Genomic DNA, 18,551 nt, shown 5'->3' with positions numbered 1-18,551 from the left:
CTGCCGCGTCTTGCTCCTTGCCTTCGGAGCTACGGCAGATGGTTGAAGGAGGAGGGAAAACAACTTGTTTCCCTGCTTCTTCAAACAAACACGCACTCTCTAGAGCAGACAGATGCCTTGAAGTCAGATCGAGGGCACCAATTCACCTTCTGGATTCAGCTGTAGCACATAAAGCGTTGGCTGGCTCTGGTCTAATGCTTTTTGACACTGTCAGACCCCCTTCAGTGAACTACTGCCTTGTAACCGACTTGACAGCAAGTATTGTTCTATGGTTATGGACCTCGTGCGTGTGATCTTCCAAACGACATCTTCCAAGGGCAGGCATCAGCTGTGCTCAGCACCCGCTCGAAAAAAACTGTTCAGACTACAGCAGAGGCCTCCTGCTGCCATAAATAAATAAATAAACAAACAAACACGTGCCTTTGCCATGCTGCTGCCACATCGTTTTACCATTTCAATCTCTATTTTGCAATATTTGTTTTTCTCGGGGTCTCAAAATTTCATTTCTCTGCACTCTTCCTGGCTTGGCATCTTTAGGAAAGTTTAGGAAAGTGTTTTTCTAATCTTCTTTTAATTTGTTCCTTTCTCTCCCTTTTGGATATAAACCAAACTCCATAAAATTAAATCTACATAAAAGTGAATAAACTTCAGGAATTGTTCCCCCCCTCCCCCCCTTTTTTTTTTTTTTTTACTTTTTTTAGACTGTTTCGTTACTGTAGCCCCTCTAATTTTCTATTATTTTTAACATTTTCAGCTTAATGGATTATGTTTACTTAGTCAATAAGCTGATGGTGCCCATGACGGGACCAGAAATGTTTGGTTAGCAGCAGGGAGGGAAAAAAAAAATCAGTAACTCCAAGCATTTGGCAGCTTTGTGGGCAGGAAATCATTTGTATTCTCTGGTTTAAATCAATGACCTTCTTTTCTTTTTTGTTTCAACAGGAAATTATAAACTCTGTGAACATTATTTGCATAGTGCCTTCTGCAATACACTTGTTTATGCTTGGGCAAAACACCGTTAACCCTAGCAGTGCCTCTCTTGAGCTCTGCCCTGGGGAAAGCAGGCACTTGAGCATTGAGCTTTCCACCTGCACACGCTGGTGCTATTAGAAGCAGAGGAAGAACAGTGCAAGAGGGCCCCCTCCAAAGCTGAAGGCACTGTTTTTTTTTTTTTTTTTTTTTTTTATAATTGGTCTGTCTGCTGCAGGGTATGAGAAATGGCCGTCTTCACAGCTTGGCAGGATGCTGTGTTTTCAGTATGGCAGAGGCACAAACGTGCCCCTTCCACGCCGCAGCTGCACTCCTGCACCTTGCTCGCTGCGGTTGCCTGAGCGCGGTTTGAAAGCGCTGCACCTTTGCTCAAACTCGGCTTAGATCACAGAGTTAAAGTTAATTGCAGCTTCCACCTCTTCTCTTGTGCCCTTTTGCTAAATACTAAATACACCTAAAAAGGAAAATTGCCAACCTGCCTTGCCATCTTCCTACTGCTGTGGATCAGAACCTGCTCCAAGAAGGTGAAGTCCTGTGAAAAGGCAGTGTTAAGACTTGTACTTAACTAGTCTAACTTTTTCTATTGCCCAACACTGCATTAAGTGCATTTTGGCCATTTCTTAGCCTGCTTTTCCCTGCAGCGTGATCACAGTGCAGACACAGAGTTTGGACCGCTTGCCTATGCCCAGGTCTGTGTGTTGCAGTTTGCAGCACCAGCAAGAGGCATTGCAAAGCTGCTGGCCTGGGCAGCCCTTCGCATACTTTCATCCTACACAGGAGAATGACTTGGTGAATCAGTCTGAAAAACATGTTTATAACCCCAGAAACCAGCACAGCCTCAGCAGTCTGCACTGAAAATAAATGTCATAAAATTCAGACATCTATATTTCTATAGTTTGCTTTCACACATGACAAGTCCTTCCATGATAGATAGCTCTTGGCATCCTTCCCGAGGTCCTAATGCCCCATCACAAAACAGGAGTCACTGGGCAATATTTCAAGTATATTTATTAGTTGTGTCACAGCCCTCCCTCCCCGACACGAAGCGGATGAGAACATTACTTGTAGTGGCTGAAGTGGAAGCAATACATAGTCCTTGAACTCTTGCTTTGCTCCCATTAATTTGCCAGATCTAAGCATGTGCATACAGCTCCCACGCACATTCCACTCCTCCCCACTGCGAACCGTGTGTTTGCTGGAATGGCAGCGCCTTGCAGGGCTGCGAGGTGTGGGAGAGCACCTTTCGCATCTCCGAAATCGGCTGTCCCTGCTTGCAGGCCGACTCCAGAGCGGCGAGGAGCCTCTTCCTCAGCACAGAGCAAAGCAGAGCGCAGACAAGGGAAACAGGGCAGCTGCTCGGCAAATCTTGCTGTGCTGAGTGGGTCAAGTGCAAACGCGTTCAGAGGGGCCTTTCCTTCCTCGCCATGTCACCTTCCTCCCTTACACGCACCTCCTGAAACAGCACGATGGCACCTTTCCCTGTGGGACACCCCGTAACTGGACTCTTTTCATATCACAGCACGGAACGTTTCAATCTGGAGAGCGGTGTAAATCTGATACCTCACTCCAGAAACACGAACTGGTCCGGTTGTCTTTGGCCAAGGACTGATTTGTGAGTGATTTATGACTGCATACGATAAAACTTAATCAGAAGCTGCGGAGTGATTGCAGCGCGTGCACGGAACGCGACGGCGGCGCGCAGGCGGGAGGAACACGCAGCGCTGCTCCTGTCACACGGGGGAAAGTCTAGCCCATAACCCGGGGCTTCCGAGGTGGCGGAATGCGGGCTGGGTGACTAACTCATTTCACTGCAATGTGACAAGCCACCGTCACAGCAGAAAAATGACTTTACTGGCTAACTTCTTCTTAATGACTTATCACAGTTGTCTCGCGCGTCTAAGGCCACGTTTTTCCAGTATACAGAAAACTGGCAGGGAATAGAAAACGATGATAGAGCTAAAAACTGCGCTTAATTTCAGAACAGAAATCTGTGGGTTACTGGTTTTGAGTATTTTTTTTATATATAAGCCATCGTCTTCAAGGATTTTCCTCAGAAGTCAAACTGTGAGTCTAATGTGGTCTCTGTTTACAAAAAGGAAAATATAGTTTCTTGTGGGAAAAAAAAAACAGATTATACTGCAGAAAAAGGAGTTTTGGTGCTGCAGTGTTCAAGTAGACTCACATGAAACTTTTACTCAAGAACTGTACTGAATTTGGGGCAAAGATTTACCAATTGGCTGTGCTCTTGCATTGCACTTAAGAGTTTGGTGTATTTGTACTGAATTGCACGGGACTTCTTGTCGAGATGGAAAGCAAGACCTGGTCTCTTTTTTGAGTTTTGTATAAGGTAATGCTTCTGCTGAATTTAGTAGAGTTATTCTTGATTTATGCCACTATAAGCAAAAGCAAAAACAGATTAGGAATGTACCTCAAGGTGACGGTGTTCAGATGTCTAGTTAATCTTGCTTATAAAAAGCATTTGGACTAAAATGCATTACTCACTCCTCTTCCCTCTATAAAACCACTGCAAAATGGCCTAAAATAATTTTATTCTAACCTTTATAATATTAGCAGTGAGGACCTGCAGTCTCTCACCCATATTTCCCTTGTGTCACACTTTCTCAGTGTAAATCCAATCACTTTACATAAGGTGCAACCTGGTACCAGCGACAACAGGATCGGAGAGCGCGCTGCGTGGATGTACCATCAGGACAGCAGAATTGGGTAGCGCAGAGCTGGGACTTACCAGATCTGCTCCTGTGCCCAAGGACGGCACAGCACTGGAGCAAAGTCTTCTCTTTTCCTGCCCTCTATTTTCTAACCCAACCTCAGGTGTCCTTTTTACTCTTCTGGCTGCTCTTTTCTACCAGGCTGCTCTCCTGGGCCCAGGACAGGGAGCTGGACTAGCCGTGGTGCTACAGCCCGGTGCAGAAGTTCCTACAAGCACCGGATTTTCCCCTGGGGATGTTTTGTCTGGGCCTTTTTATGATGCAAAGTCCTTACTGGAAGAAAGAACTGGCCCTACAAGGTCTGGGTGCCTTGCTGAGAGATGAATGCTAGCTGGCATACGCAGTATCATGGACTGGTAGGGAAGGTAAGAGGAAAGCAAGCCCTTGTTTTTACCTTGGGCAACAAGCTGGGCTCTGCTGGCTGCATTTCCCCTCAGATCAGCTTATGAGCTGGGATTCAGAATGTACCACTTGTGCTTTACGGGACTGGGGGTTCAGGTGGGTCTACTGGTGTCAGCAACAACTTGCTCATTAAACATTAATGGCAGTGTTTTAATTCGTCCCAGGGTCCTGGTAGGAAGAAAAGCCCTTCCTTCACTAAGCGGCAGTTACAGAGGCAGAAAGCGCTAATAACCTAATAGCAGAAAGTGCTAGTAACCTAATAGGGAGCTCACTAGGCGCCTGTAACTGCCGCTTACTGAAGGAAGGGCCTCTCTTCCTACCAGGATTTCAGGTAGCTTTTTGACAGGCTGTTCATGTTTCAGACCAAAGAAAAGTGGCTGAATTTTAGTACAAAGCAGTGTGCTGTCTGCAATGCTTAGAGCTGCAGCCCCATCGTCTTTTTTTTTCCCATTTCTCACAGACTTGATGCTTAACGTGCTTCCTGCTATACAATTTGAAGCTAAAAATGTCACCCTGTTTGGGGGAGGGGAGCGGAAAAAATTCAAATGAGAGCTGTAGCATGTCTCATACTTTTAGCTGCTGTACTCAGGCTCTTAAAGAAGAAATACTTCACGAGATTTTTGGATAGTTTTTCTTTGACATGAACTTCTCAAGCTACCACTGGGCTTTTAAAGAAAGAAGAAGTGTGGCTATGCATGGGAGTAATGTGGGAATGGGAAAGGGGTGCCTGTGGGTGCTTGACTTTGCACTCTGAGAAGCAGTATCTCCTTCTGGTCTTTGTTTTTCTTTTCTAGTTAAAAGAAAAAAAAAACATAGAGTACCACTTCATTCTCTTAAGTAACTGCCTATTTTCAGAGAACTTTTCTGCACTTCGCAGTCTATGACGTAAGTTGAAGTTGCACAAAGAAGTCTTGAGCTTTTGTCACGGCCAAGAAGCAAGAGGTTTTTTGGCAGAGGGCAGGGCTTCTCTGCAGATCCACTGTACTCTTCCAGCCTCAGCATTGCTGTAAATGAGGGATTCGGGAAATGCAGAGTGTGCAGGTGTCCCATCACAACTCCCACCATCTGTACCTTCAGCGCAACAGGCAGAGAGCTGGCCACACAAACATCAGCTACAAGGCACTGTGCTCTAGTGACTTTTTTCCTGGTCTGATTCAAAATATTTTTATGATAGGCTGAGGACTATAATTAAAACTATTCAAAACTCAGTCATGCAGTGGAAACACTTCTGAGACCTAACTTAGCATATTCAGCTTGAAGCTCAATGCCTGTAGCTTCATTTTTAGGCAGCTGGTGAAGCTGGGAATGTTATTTGCCCTGTCCAGCAACCTGGGATAGCAAGAGGCTTTTTGGTGCCATTCCTGTAAAACAGTTCGAGGTTGCTATTACTTGGCAGCCTGTTGTGAGACCTCTTATCCAGGCTTCACTTAGAGGCGAAGGACTGGATAAATACTGCAGGAAATAAAGAATATTCAAACAATTCGTAAGGATTCAGCGGAGCCACTTCTCCAAGAAACACATCGTGCTGTCAGTCCTACTGTCTGCATTTTCCTTTTAAGCAATTTACAGTAAAGCGTGAAATTAGCAGGTGACATTTTGACACAGCAGTAATCCCACCAGAAGCATTAGGGAGCTGCCAACATAATGATCTCCAGCAGCTCTGCCCGACCTCAAGGTGAGTTCATTCACAACATCTTCATGAAAGTAATCACACGCTCTTCTGCAGGAACCATTTCTGCCGCCTATCTGGACAACGACAGCTATATTTGTGAAAAGTAAATAACTATGTATTTCAGTCTTAGAAATAAATACAGTTTTCATAATAGACACTTCTCCTGTACAACGCTTCCTGTGTTTGCAATAGAGAAAATCTACAGTACTGCATGTGCTGTGGCTTCCTGTTTGCTAGTTCATCCACTTTTAATGAACTGCCTTACCTGAATGCAGTACATTCATTCTTCTGGCTGCAGCTTGTGTTTGGCTATTTCTGTACGTAGAGCATTTTGCTGTACGTGTTGCAGCAGCAACACGGTAAAGGAACTAATGTTTTTAAGGTAAAACATCTAATGTCGCAGCCAAGATTTTTAAGATAGCAGGCTCTGTGAGGGATGGAATAATAAATAAAAACAGTGATTCTCCGGATTGGAAGATTTGAGCCTTATGGGTCCTCCCTGTTCAATGGAGAGCAGGCCCTCTGCAGCCTCTCCCCATGGGAGGAGAGCAGGAGGTAGCCTCTGCATTACCAAGTCACCTACTCCCACAAAATCTATAAAATCTTCTTCAATATCTTGGAAGACGCTGTGCCTCTCTGCCTCACATCTGCATCACATCTGGTTCTAGCAGGCAAGGAGCTCCCAAACTCACCTATAAGCATGGATGTGTACGTGCTCACACATGGAGAACAGTCATTTCAATCCTGTTTCCTTAGGAAACCAAGCTTAAATCTGTGAGCGCAGGCAATACGTAAGCAGGTCATGTTCAAGATTGATAGTCTTAAAACGTTCATTCAGTCCTTGCTGAAACAAGGAAGAGCCTTGCAAGCTTTTAACAGACCTGTGTACCACAACATCCCAACAGCAACCTCTGGAGCACTCCCAAAGCATAAGGTTGAATGTTACAATAATCACCATAAATGGTCTCAAGAGAACTGAGACTTTCATCCTCTGTTTTTTTCTGCCTTAATTAGTCAGAGACTATTCATTTAAACCTCAATGCCATCTTTTGAAAACAAGGTTTTTATCTACTGTATTACTACAGGAGAAAACAACCTGCTCAACTATATTCCTGCCTGTAGGTTTTTTTTCTCCCAGTTTGCTGGCAGCAACAGCTACTTAGAAAGTTAGGTCAACTGCTAGTATTTTCTACAGTACATATTACATCACCTTTCCTGAGAAACTTGTCTGAGCAGATCGCTTTTTCTTGCTTTACCCTTTCATAACGTCCTTCACATTCCTCTGTCAATATTTGTTGTTTGCCGTTGTGGGAACTCAGTTGCTGGCATTTTAAGGAAAGGTTACATAGCAAAAGGGTCACTGTTGAAACATTTTTTTCCCCCCCAACTCATGCTCTCTGGGAGAAAACTGCAGCACATGGCACCTCAAGAGCAAGGTTTTCCTTTGGAAAAACCTGTAACACTCATCGTTGGTTCCAGCATAAGAAAAGTAGCATAAATCACACTGGCCATTTTACCTCCAACAGTGAAGACGTAGAGAGGAGAAAGAAGAGACAAAACCAAAAGAAAGACCACAGATTTGTTTGCTCTGATAGGGGTAGAAAGCCAGACCCTTGTATTTTATTCTCCTTTCTGATACTTAGGCAACTGTGTCCCTGAGCAAACAGCTCTGTGTCTTTGCTTGCTTGTTTACAAACCCTGGACCTTATGAAGTGGCTGTACAAGTCAACAGTCACACGTCTTTCAAAGCGTCCTCTAGATAAAATGTACCAGCACACACCTAGACCAAGGAGGAAGTCTGGAGACTGGGAGTCTGCCCAGGCCGAGTCCCTGGACTCCAGAGCAGGCAGTGCAATAACGATGCGTTACATCTGGGGATGGGATTTTGAGAAGATGGGAGTGGAGCTAAGAGAAAAAGAAAGGTAAACACTTGCCACCTTAGACATATAAGCTTTGAAAGGCTTAATATACACCAGCGTGTGCACACACACAATGTGAGCTGGCATGGGAAACGGCTGCTTCTTGTTTGCTTATGTTGATTCCTTTGCAGGCTCTCGCTCCAGCAGGACTGGAGACTAATGCACCCTCTTCCAGGAGAGCAGCTAGGCAGGCTGGTGATGGTGCTTCTCCGGACCACGGCTACATGGCCGCACGTGGAGATCTCTCTGGAAGCACAGCACACTTCCAAGCCTGGTGGCTCACTCATGAACTCCTTGAGTAGTTTCAGCCTTTCTATGCAAACAACAGAGAAGGAAAACAAACAGCCAGCCTGGCAAGGGAAGCCCTGCTAAATGAATTCTGTTAGCAATGGCAAGCATGTGTTCCTGGCCTGTTCGAAAGCCCACTGAGGTCAGACAAAATCTTTTAATTAAGTGCACTAGGTTCTCTATTACATTCTATTTGCGCGATCTGCTTAGCATTAAGCACTTCTTGAAAAACACACTGTTTTTACTCCCAGATAATTTTCCATTTCCTGGGATTTCAATTTAGCAAAATGCCGAACAATTTGTGTCATTTTTAACTTCAAATATAACCAAAGCATCCTGTATCCTACAGTAGTGCTCTGTGGAGTGCTGTTTTTTTTTTAAGGGATCTGTGAAAGCAACAAAGTGAGCTCTTTTAAGCAGGCCTAAGTTTAGCAGGAATACATCTGCACCTTTACTCTTAGGATTTTAGGTAAATCTGCACCTCAGCTTTTAAGGGAGGGGAGGGGTCCATCAACCAAGAAACGATTCAAAACCAGTGCAGTGCAAGAGCCAACCCATGTAAAAGGTAGCTGAATCCTTTCAGCATGAGGAGTCAGGGCAGCTAACTACAGCAATGGATAGTAAAAGAGCCGATCATGAGGCACTCAGCTAAGAGCACACTGCTGATGGTATATAAACAATGCTAAAAGAACAGGAAATTATTAAAGCAGAAGGCAATACTTCGTTTATTATTCAGCCGGGATTACCGCTTAGGAAGTCACCAGCGCACACTCAGAATGAACACTAGAAGTGTTCAGCACAGGCACAGGCAGAAACTTGCCCATTACCCAAATGAGTATGACTAGTGCTAAATGTTTTTCTTACTAATCTTTCTCAGGGCCTGAACTTCACTTCCAGAAAGGCAAGATTATTTGGGAGGTTCTGCTTTCACACTTAATTGTAGAATCAGATACGTGGCGCTCTTGAAGGACCTCTTTGGGTTTGGGTTTTTTTGGAGCAGAAAACCCCATCAACAAGTAACAAAGCCCAAAGCACCTGCTCTGAACTTGGCTTGCAAGCCTGCCGGTTGTATGTCAGATCAGGAAGTTTTTTTCCCTTTTCTGTAAGGTAGGGAAAAAAAAAAAAAAAGGAAAACTAGTCCAAAGTATAATTCTCTTTGTGTTACAACTAATCTGGCTGGAGAATTTTGCCGCTAGCTCATGCCAGCCCAGGAAAGGCCCCAGCATAGGTAAAGCAGCACTCAGAGGGCAGGTGAAGATCAGAGAGGATGGGGACGTGCCCAGAGAGAACCAGGAGCCGCAATACGGGATCGCTGGCACATCCAGCCCCCTCCCACATCCCAGTGTGGCCCTCTTCACGCTTGCTTACAGAAGCCACACACAAGGCAGCACTTTTCCACTTCATCACCTGTCCCAGGAGTCTCAGGTGAGCAGGCAGCTGCCTCGCGTCAGCCAGTTGGGAAATGCTTGGTTCGAGGTGTGTCAGCAGAAAGGGCTGAACCAGGGCTGCTGTGCGCAAGTCAGGCACCAAAAGCAAGGAGGTCATCTCCATCCTGACCACCCATTCCCCCTCCTGAAGGCTAAAGCTGCAGGTCTTCCCACCTGCTGGTGCTACAGGTTTCCTTTGGCAAGAGATGATGTAATGCTTTAATTTCTAGAGCATCAACAAGAGCCACCAGAGGAAGTCAGACATGCAGCTGAAGAACATTCAGCATCACCTGTAAGCCTCGTCAAGCCTCATGGAAGTGAGGTCAAGATCATGGGTACAACCACTGGAAGTGAGGTCAAGATCAGGGGTACAACCACACAGGGTTGGTAATGGAAGGAAGGAAGTCATGACACCTCCAGAGAAAATGCAGTCTGGGGACAGGAGGGAGAAAGGGAGCTTCAGACCATGCATTTCTCCTCACTCCTCTGTTTTTACCCTTCACTCCTCCCTCTCTCCAGCCTCCTCCAGCCCTTTTGCAAAAGCCCAAATTGGCCTCCACTGTGTTATTGCTAGAGACCATTTGTCAAAGTTCTGTCTCCTCCCTCCCGGAATGAGCTCATCGTTCCCAGCAGGCCTTCCGGGGTGGTGAGTCAGTGGCACAGAGAACTGACAGAGTGGATGTGGTATTTATTTTCATCGGCTTTTTTTTTTTTTTTTTGAAGCACGGCAGTATCCCACATCCATGAACACACAGGAAAGTAGTAATCAAACATTTCAGCTGGGAGCTCTGTGAATAATGTCTGCAATACCTTCCGTTTCCAGTAAAAGCCTTGTAGGTTTTCTATTCTTTTTTTCATTGTAGGGGACTGCTGGATATTTACTCAGCGACACACTGTGTTAAAAGTTGCAACATTCATCTTTAAACATTAATTATCAAGGCATGATTGCTTCAAAAATCCACTGCCTGAGGCCAGGGCCTAGGAACTGGAAAATGTAATTTCAGAAAGAGATGAGAACAAATGCTGAGCCTTTTAACTGCAGGTTAGTACAAATGACTAACAGTAAAGCAGAGATCATTCAGACTTAGTTGTTGTTCTTAATGTTGAATTCAAAACTCAGCAGTGATTTGCCCAGGGTTTGTTTTGCCTTTCTTCTTATTTTTCTTCTGATAATAGCCAGAGAAGCTAGAGGATTTTCAAAAAGTGGGGAAAGTACTTTCCAAAAAAATCAGTAAAGAATACTTACCAGCCTAAAGAGAGCAGAAGAAAGAGCTATATGATATATGCAGTCTTTGAGTGGTATTAGAGGCTTGCAACAGTTGTTGAAGTGACCGTCCTCATTCTACTTTTAGTTCAGTGCTGGATGCTTGGAATCACGGCAGTCTCATCTCTGTCATTTCTACTGAAATCCCTCCAGTCTTGCCAACTCTGTAATGACGGATCAGGCTTGTTTCATAACGCGTGGCAAGATGAGATTAAATGTTGCTGTGACTCAGCACCGCCGTATCAACTGCCCTAGTCTGAAGCCAACAGATTAATTGCATCAGCAACGCGTGTTGGCCACTTAATCTCCACCTTCTTGGCCTTGCTGCTGGTGGGCTGGGGACAAACCTGTGCGAGCACCTTTGTAAGGTGCCAGAGGTGCTTCTGGGACAGGGAACTGCTTCAGCCCCCGCAGTGTTGGCCATGCCTGGGAGCCCACAGTGAGTGGGAGATGTAGCTCATGATCTGGGCCTGAGGTTGGTTGTGATCGTACGGGCAATGTCTGTAATGGTCCTAAAGCGGTGGTTACACAATGAAGTGTAGAGTCCAAAGAGACATCAGATGGTGACACTCATCCTCTCTAATGCTGATGCTCACCAGGAACCTCCAGTTCTGCTGCTGGGTGTGCTCAGAAGCACTTCTGACCTCACAGCACTAAGCAGCTTGGTGCCTGCTTCCCTGGGATTGAGAAATGGCATGTCACATCATCACCAGAAGGGCCTGATGCACTAGGTGTATCAGAAAAGTGCCTAGCCCATCGTGCTTCACCCTGACAGGTCAAGGCAAGAAGATGGTGGTGGTGATAGCACTTGGGTCCCATCTCCTCTCCGCATTTGTTCTTTATCTAACAGTTCTGTACTGAGAGCTTTTTCCCCATGACCTAAGATCTGGTGCCAGCATCCTCTCTGCACCTTCCCTTGCTGATTCAGTCTTTGCATTTCTGCTAAATGGGAATAACCAACCTTTTTAACCTCATGCTCATGCAGGCTGTAGTATCAGCCCTCACCCAGAGGTCAGTTTTTGCAGAATGGCTCCTGCGCACACTGCCAAGAGCTCACAGCTTACTGAGCAGGCTGGCAGCAGCCGTGCACCACAGCACCCAGCTTAGGTCTCCTCGGGAGACCCTGCAGCCAGCAGTTGTTGTTTTCTGTGGACGGGCTTGGTGTTCTGAAGAAGATTTTTGAACTAAAAAAGTTCAAAGTATGCCCAATAATTACAGGTGTATGCTACAGCCCAGCAGAGCACTGGTAAGCCAAAAACATTACAATACCAGAGCAGCAGTAGGTCAAAAGCATTACAATGCCAGAAATATTTGTTGTGTGCTCTAGGGGAAAAAGGTGCTGCGGGAGGCCTATATAATGCTCCAGACTAACCTGGAGTAGTGCTTCAGGAGAGCCACCTCTGCTGAGCTCGATGCACTGCAGTGAAGCACCAAGCTGTGCGCAAAGCAGAGCTAAGCACGGTGCTGTACAGCAGCCTTCCGCTGGTGCAGGCAAATGAGTAACAAGGGCATTTGTTTTCTCAGCATTCCTCTTGTGCTTTCAAATAACCTAGGCAAGCGCTGGCCACACTGCTTGGAAAAAAAATAGGGAGGTGCCTGGGAGCTCAGTACCACCCGCGTGTGCAGGGGAAGGCTGTGGGCTTGCACAGTCCCCATCCTCCCACCTCTGACCGCTGCTCAGTCACCAGTTTAAGTTCTGTTATAGGAGAGTAGCAACTGGGAGAATTGGAGGAGTCTGCCAAGCTTCTGTCTCCCTGAATGTTACTGCTGCTCTAGGGAAGCCCAGCTGCCACTACGTTATCGGCAAGGACAAAAAATATTAATTAAATTTTAATTAATAAAGTGAATACTACAGGGTTAATTATAGCTATTTGCAGGGAGTGTATGGGATTTGAAGGGCCTACCTTCTGGTGCTTTTGCACAAAGTATTGCCTCTTCCTCTAAGCTCTAATTAGCTGGATTTTTTTTTAATAGCCAGTCTCCAAATGACTGCTCAGTAGCTCCCATTTTGTTCCTCATCAGCAGTTCTCCAGCACAGCTGCTCCAGAAGGGGAGCAGCCCTGCAGTTTGCCTTGCAGGGAGCAGGTGATAAGGAATCTACCGTAAGTCGTGCAAATCAACAACAGAATCAAAAAAAAAAAAAAAAAAGAAAAATGAGAGGCCCGGCCCAGCCCCTGACATTGCCTAGCACAGTGACTATTTAAAAAGCAAAGGACCCAAGGACAGAAATGAGTAGGAACAGAAGCAACGTGTCCAGCTGCACATTTTGCCTTCCTGCATGCGGAGAAGTGTTCCTGCTCACAGCAAGCGTTATCAACCTGAGACAAGCACAGGCGAGAAAACAGGCTGCGGGGGCACGGTCAGCTGCGCAGCTGAATAACTCCCTGCTCCTTGCGTTATTCTCAACCTGTGCCTTTCCTCTTTACTGGTAAAACTTCAAAATCCAGATAATTAAGTCATTTGAAGTTTTTTAGCCACCCAGTGCAGGCCCATAAAGAACACTTTCAGCACGTTGTTAAAACTAAAGGCACACAGTAAACGTGCTGTGTCCAGATAGGAGTTTATTTCAGCCTTCATGTTTTCAATTCTCTACCACTGCATGCAACTCAATTGTGCCAAAAAAAAGCTTTGTGAGTCTGGGGGTTATTTTGGATTTTTTTTTTTAAATTATTTTTCCAGAAGTGATCACCATTACTAGTGGGCAGCTGCTGCTTGACCTCCAATACCTGCTGCTGCCTGTTGGCGCTCACAGCCAGGCTGCAGCCGTGGCAGCAGCTGGAGATGAATTTGGCTCCTGTTGAGGTGAGATGGGGCGGAGAAAAGAGGAGAAAAAAGAGAGAAAAGAGGAAAGATTTTTTTTTTTTTGTGGCCAAGAGCATGGGGAGAGGGTGCAGACTGGTCAGCAATGGGGAAGGATGTCTCAGAAACCCAGCATGGATCCCCGTGATTTCAGAAGCTGACCTACCACTGCCGATGTTAAGAAGGCAGGATGCTTCTGGAGGTGAAAGCATCTCAAGAAAAAAGAAAACAGAAAAGCTAGAGCCTAATTTACAGTAAAGCCTGGCTCCTTTCTGGCTGCTCCAAGACATGTGCAAGTTTTCCCCACTGCCTTTTGCACAGAAGTGGCCTTGCTGCTCTGGGCACTGAGACTCCAGTCTCCAAAACTGTACTTTTGATCCATGGTTCACGGCTCCAAACGGAGATGAAGCGCTGCCTCCCCTTGTACTAACTCCGAATACGAACACTGCTTGAGCCCGTTTGTTTTAGTCATTGTCTTCCGTTCTCAGAGCGTGTGACAGCTCTGCCCAGGAGCACTAATGCACTCACCGTGGGCTCGGGGGATTCCACTGCAGCTGGTGAGCACAGTTGGCAAGGCAGGACTGACAGCAAAGTTTTGGTCTGAGATGCAGAAGGGGTTTAGGCCAAGAGGCTCAGGCCGTTGCTGACGCCTGCTGGGCTCACCTGCTAGGGCCTCCATGGGGTGGAAGCAATGAGGAAAATGGCCTTAATTTCACCCCCTTCGCCCTTTCTAATCCACATTATGCAGCAAAAAGGCAAGTGGGCTTTAGCATGTCTGCACAGCTCACCTTGCAAAGGTGAGCACTGTTGCTAACCCGTGCTGCCCCGCGGCATCGCTTCCTCACCAAGCAGCTCTGCAAAAGAGCCGAGCGCTGCAGAGCACAGAGTGGGAAGAGCATGGGGAGACCCTCACGGGAAGGAGCATGTAGGGGGACCCTCATGGCCACCAGTGGAGACGAGTCTGCCTGCTCCTGCTGCCAGGCTAGGTTTAGCGGCCCCGGATTAGCGCAGACATCTTGCAGCGCTGCCAGCGGCAGTCGTACTCTCAGAGGGAACTGTTCTCTTTAAAATCCCAGCCACAAGCTGTTGAGTGTGGGTTACACCACAGACATCCCCGAGAGCAAGCCCAAGGTTAGAGAGGCCATCTCAGCCCCAAAGAATCCTAAATTACACATTCAGCAAGCGGCAACTGCGGCCCAACCTACACGTTCAAGTGGCAGGACGGGAGCCTCCTAGGCAGCAAACAGGATGTGGAGAACGAAACGTCCACGATGCCGGGCGTCAGAATAACCTTGGCGACAACCTTCAGGGACACCGAGAACATGTCTCCAAGGGCCAGTTTAAAGGGCATGGTTAGGAGCAGCAGACCAGGAAAGGCGGAAAGGTTGGAGAGAGATGTCTCCACTGGTAGAAAGCTCAAAGAGGCCAAAAGGAGCAGACTGGGGAAGAGCCAGAAAGGAGGTGACTAGGAAACATTGCAGTGTGGGGGACAGCGCTGGCCCCTTCCTCACCGCAGAGCATTTCATCTGCACCAAACCGAGGTTAAGCCCAAGACGTTTTGGTGCTTCTGGATCCAGGGAGTCTGAATCTGCCTCCCGCTTGCAGCAGCTGCCAACATGCAGCACCGAAAGACAAGGGCCTCAGCTGATGGACAGCTTTTTTTTTAGGGATTATTCTAACATAAGATGCTGGTAATAGAGGCATATTCCTGGGATTAATGGGCCACTCAAAATGCACTAGTAATGCAATGTGGTCCACAATGGGAACTTAAATGATGTAAGTATTTACAAAAGCTGCTGTTACATATTGCATATGATATTTCACTTTAGAGTCTGGGACACAGCAGTGAGGAGGAGCTAGGATTAGGGTGCCATAAGGCAGCAATACAGCAGTATATTTATTTCAGCAACTGGAGGAAACATGAAGCACTTTTTCTAACTTTCATTACATTTTTTTAACCTGTCAAACATGCCTTTAATATGCATATATGCCTTAATAATAAATACCAACTGCGTGGTGATTAAAGCAGTGTTGTGCCGTTGATATTGCTGCTGATTATGTAACACAGTTTGGAAATGGTGAACGATCTAGGATGTCAGCTTTTACAGAACTCTCCATCTCTTGTTTCTCCCACTGACTTTAGTCACTGAGCAGCTGGCCAAAATATATATATATTATATATACACAAAATACATATATTGTTACCATTTTTCTGCGCAACAGGTTTCTTGAAAGAGCAATACAATTTTCTGCACAAGTTTTCTGCAACTGTACAATTAACATCAGATTAACTGAAGAGAGCAGCAGTTCACTCAAGTCCAAGTGTCTGATTCCTGCTGCTGTTAAGGCTTAGTTCCTATAGTGCAACGGGAAATACATGGACTACTGTCTGTCAGCTATCTGAAATAAGTCCCAGGAGCATCTGGAATTATCAACCCTGCAGAATGTGAAAAATAGACGTTCTTCTTTCTAGCACTGACACTTGATACTGTTGTATGTTTTAAGGCAAAGTATTATTTTTGGCTACTACACTGAGGAAACAGAAAATCTCTCTCTATATATATATCTTATAACATCCTTTCTCTATGGATTTTAAAAGAATCCTTAGCATGTAAGCAGCTGTTTATTGTATTTTGACCCAAAAGCAAGGCATTTGCGTTAGTATTCCCACTAGAATGTTTGTCCTTTCGTGTCCATGCATTAAGGCCCTGCTTAAAATCTGTCCATGTCCCTAATCTCTCTGGGGAGCTTTCCCTGAATATTCAATGCTAGCTCACAGCCCGTAACAAAAGAGGGAGGAAAAAAAGAGACAGAAAACAGTGTTTATGCATAAAGTTCAACAGCTTTTTCACGTAAGAAAACATACGCACACACAAAAGCACCTCAGCTGAAGAGCCTGGCATTTCCACAGCAAAGATCTGACAGAGTATGCAGTTTATCAAGTTAACTAATTTATAAAAAGGGCATAAGGCATCTGAGCTCCAGATGCACTCATTCAGGCAGCCAGAGCTATAAATAAAATAAGAAAGAATGCTCTGACTCTAACATGGTTTTACAGATGTGTCAGAGGCCTGGCAGATGGGTTTTGCTGTCTAAGCTTTTACCTGTGTAACAAAGTAAATGCATAAAGCTGATTACTGGTTCCCCCACTGCAGAACCTCTGCATTTGTTCCCATATGCTCCTGTGAAGATACTACTAATTCAAACAACGAGCAAAATCCCATCCCCCTAGGGAAGCTGATGGCAAAACTCCCACAGGCTCCAGCAGGCTCTGGATTTTGCTCAACGTAAATTCGATTGGCTGAACTTAAGTAACAGCATAAGAAAGACTGTAATCAAATTTGTATCCTTCCATCTACAGATGTGCCATCCTACCGCTGCTCGTGCTCTTGCTGTTGCCCCGTGCTTCTCAGGGGTGGGCAGAGCTTCTGGCCAGGCAGCGGCTGCTGCTGAATTCGTCTCTCTGCAGCGTTGGCCCACAGTGACAAGTAGCTTTCCTCTGTGGAGGGTAAGAAATCCTCTTGTGAATTAGGGCTCAGTATGAAAACGTTTTGTCATACTGTAACTTTTGTCATGCTAAACCTATGTGATGCTTGAACAAAGTTCCTACACACCAGAAACCCTGGATCTTGCATTTGGAGCAGAGAAAATCTGTCACTAGAATCTTGAATCTCCTTATTTTCAGAAAAGCTTTCCAGTTGAGAAATGATTTTTTTGCCTCACACAGAGACTTCATCAGCACCATTCAGTTTAGCTTTCCTAAACATCTGAGTATTATTTTAAAGCTGGTCTGATCTTTGTGCAGATGGCAAGGAAATTTTACAGCCTACTCCAGCCCTGATGTATATATACACTTAATGCTCACTGTTACTAATGGGATACACACACGCATACATATATAAACACACATACATATATAAACACGCATGCATATAGAGGCATGCTAAGAAAAGAAAGCATTTCTCATGCATCCTCATAAGGGAACAGGATAAGCTATCGAAAGAATAGGATCCTTACTATACTGGGGAAGGCATATTCCTACACTCACCATATAATAGATGTTACATCCCCAAAACTGTGTATTTGATTTTAGAAAAGTTGTGCACTGTGTACCAATGTTTCCCCAGTATTTCTGGCAAGTCAGTTCCTCCACGTTGCCCTTAATCCTTACCAAAACACATCTGCTCACCTGTACCACTTACTTTTTTACCACTAACTACTTAAATGTTTTTGTATGGCTTTTATTCTGTAGCATTTATCTTACAGCATAACCACTTTGGTGGCCACATCCTGCTTGATTGCTGTGGGTGCTGCCCTTGGCTCCAGCCTGTTCTCTTGCAGGCCCCAGCTCCTCCTGCCCAAAATGCAAGCAGCAAGATAAAAACAAGCTTGATCTGCTCCGTGGCATAACAGAGAATACAATTTTCCTCACAAAACCAAACTTAGAGTAGAAGTTCCCCATTTTAAGGAAAGGGAGGACTACTTACTCAGAATAATTTGAGAGCACACTTACAGAAAGTTTGTTTCATCAGTGGCAGTGATCAGCCATTTGCTTTACCCCTCTTTTCTGGACCATCCTATTTTTTTTCTCCATGTAATGGTCATTAACTCAGTGGCTGGGAGGCAGCTACCCCATCTACCATGGAAGTGCTGGATGCAGTAGCTGTTGGGGGTTCAGGCTCAGATGAAGCCGTGAACTCCTCTTTGAGGAATGTGCTGGACTGTGACTCTGAAGAGTGCGTTTATAAGCAAACCCGTGCTTTTATAAGAGGCAAATCAAGACACAGCTCCCTTTAGCACTTAACCAGCTTTATGAATCATGAGTCCCGCAGTGCTTTGCCATGAGACTTTGCTTCAGAAATAAAAACTTTTTGTTCACCAACAGAGCACCCCACTCCTGCCTGCGCTCCCCACAGCTGCTGCTTAGGCTCAAGCCAGAATGAAACAGCTCCAGAGTGACACGTGCATTTAATGTTCCCCCTAGTCCCTCTCAGGTTTGGCATAAGGGCATCACGGTGAGTTTTTGACATCTGCTCAATTAAGCAACCTTCCCCTCGCAAT

At 45.6% G+C, this 18,551-nt stretch overlaps 1 protein-coding gene across 1 annotated transcript in view; it reads right to left on the bottom strand.

The window, feature by feature from the left end:
• Positions 1–18,551, bottom strand: part of COA1 (cytochrome c oxidase assembly factor 1) — a 37,465-nt gene that overhangs the window by 17,611 nt on the left and 1,303 nt on the right. The window contains exon 2 of the mRNA XM_010223775.2: positions 16,866–16,989. The gene's annotated coding sequence lies outside the window, so the exon portion shown is untranslated. The remainder of the gene's footprint in view (positions 1–16,865; positions 16,990–18,551) is intronic.

The sequence above is a fragment of the Tinamus guttatus genome, unplaced genomic scaffold, assembly GCF_059628265.1.
Source record: "Tinamus guttatus ecotype Peru unplaced genomic scaffold, ASM5962826v1 Tinamus_guttatus_pri_ptg000104l, whole genome shotgun sequence".
In the NCBI taxonomy this organism is placed as follows: domain Eukaryota; kingdom Metazoa; phylum Chordata; class Aves; order Tinamiformes; family Tinamidae; genus Tinamus; species Tinamus guttatus.
Note: the sequence above shows the minus strand (reverse complement) of the source record. Positions and strands in the feature narration are given on the sequence as shown.